The sequence below is a fragment of the Macrotis lagotis genome, chromosome 5, assembly GCF_037893015.1.
Source record: "Macrotis lagotis isolate mMagLag1 chromosome 5, bilby.v1.9.chrom.fasta, whole genome shotgun sequence".
Classification (NCBI taxonomy): Eukaryota; Metazoa; Chordata; class Mammalia; order Peramelemorphia; family Peramelidae; genus Macrotis; species Macrotis lagotis.
Genome location: NC_133662.1, coordinates 231914704 through 231916986, shown reverse-complemented (window position 1 = coordinate 231916986; position 2283 = coordinate 231914704).

Here is a 2283-nt window from a genome sequence, read left to right as displayed (position 1 = left end):
CGTTCCAAACATAAGTTTATCCTCTGTCAGACCAAGTTGAGGATCTTGTACCTACCATAGCACTAGAGTTTATACTTACTAACTTGGTTGTCCCAGGGACTGCTTTATTCACGTGCCTTCTCTGCAATGACTGGGGACTTTCAAGTGAAGCCTCTGCTTAAGGGCTTCCTCAAGGAACTGCAAAGCCTTGGACTGTTAAGAGAGTTCCAGAGGAGAAGAATGGCTTGCAGACTTGGCTCCCTAGCTCTTTGTTTATTAGGATAAATGTGTGGTCACAGCTTCTTGCCATTATCCCGGCTCAAACCTGGAGAGTGCTACAACAGGTCTCTGGCTGCTAATGCCGGTGAGTGAGGCTCTTAACCTTGCAGAAGAGAACCTGGCCAGTCCCTTGGCTTTTAGATGTTGGCTTCACAGGCAATGGGCTGCCTCATTTAGTACAAACCTGTTATTCTTGCCTTATGTCAGATTGGCATTTCTAAGAGGCTTTATCAGATTGCATCCCCCCCACACACACACACACACAGATTCAGGATTGGGGTTTCACATTGGTTGACTTCTTAAATTTGTCCTCACTTGTCTGACAGCAGTGATTTAAGTATTGACGGGCACAGAGATTTTGTGCATCAAATAATCTCCTTTTTATCTGCTTTTTATGATAACAGTAGTAACACACTGGTTGAAATTAAAACACTAGATCAGAAATTGCCCCTGCACCTTCAACCTTCTCTCACCTTCTCTTGTTAATCCTCTGTCCATTTGAGTGGCATTAAATGGGGGTTTTAGTAAGAAATATGTGACTATATTTTGTTTTAACTGTTTTTTACATCACTATTAAAACACTTCTCTAAAAAAGTTGGATTTTGACTTTTTAAAAAAATTTTCTCCTAAATTGTTCTAGAGTTTTGTACCTCCTTGTTTCTCCAAAATCCTATTGGGTACATCCATGGACTTGTCTAATCACTCAGAATGCTTAGGGAAGAAGAATTAACTGAATCCTTTTTCTTACAAGTAGGAGGCTCATTAGTTTTCAAATTCTATAATTCCATATCGGATATGAGACTTCTGACTTATTTTGTTTTATTATTTTTAACATTTGGATTTATTAATTTTGAATTCCAAATTCTCTCCTCTCCAGTACACCACCTCCACCCACTGAGAACGCAAGCATATTATGCATGTGAAGTCATTTCTCTATTAGCCAGGTTTAAAAAATGCAAGAAAAATGAAAAACAATATGCATCATCTCTCTGAAGGTGAACAGGATTTTTCATCATGAGTCCTTTGGAATTGTCTTAGGTTTTTGTCTTGATCAGAGTAACTAAGTCACTTAGAATTGGTCATTGTTAAAATACTGCTGTGCAATATTCTGGTTGTGCTCACTTTGTATGAGTTTTTCCTGAAAGCATTCCCTTCATTTCTACATGTATATATCAAAGAAGAATTTTATTCCATAAGTCATAGATTATACCTAGTTATCCATCCCTCAGTTGCTGCTTGTAAATAGTTTTGTACAAATAGCTCCTCTTCTTCCCTTTTTCTTTGATCCCTCTGGGATACAGACCTGGTAATGGTATAGCTGGGTTAAAGGGCATGCACTGTTTTCTAGCCCATTGGGCACAGATCCAAATTATTCTCTGGAATGGTGTACCAATTGTGAACCAATTCACAACACCTACCAGTGCACCAGAGTCTCAACTATTCCACATTTCCCTTTACTTTTCTAACACGATTACCAACTTTCTAGAATTTTTTTCCCCTAATTTCCTGTTTTCCTTCTAATTTTGGTTGCACTGATTTTATTTGTACAAAAACTTTAATTTCATGTGATTGAAATTATCCATTTTACCTCCTCTGCTCCTCTCCATCTCTTTTCTGGTCATGAATTAGACCCAACAGGTACATTTTTCCTTACTCCCCTAATTTGCTTTTGACATAACCTTTCTACTGACTTACTATATTTGCATTTTTGCTTAACTTGGGAAGTCCAAGTTCTCCACTAATCCATTTTAAAATCACTTTGACATATTCTTTAGCATCAGTAACTTATTTTGGGGAATGGGAAATCAAATCTGATTAGCTAGAAATGGGGGGATTTAGTGAGACCCATGTGAACTGAGAGGACTCTAGTTCACCATCTTTCCCCTTACTCTAGCTCTTTAGTCCTTCCCCCCTCCCCTTTCCCCACCCCAAACTAGAATTTGGACTACACATGACTTAGTCACAGTATTTCTGGACAGGAAATCAAAATTAAGACTGCCAATCGAATTATTTTAGAATTCTGAA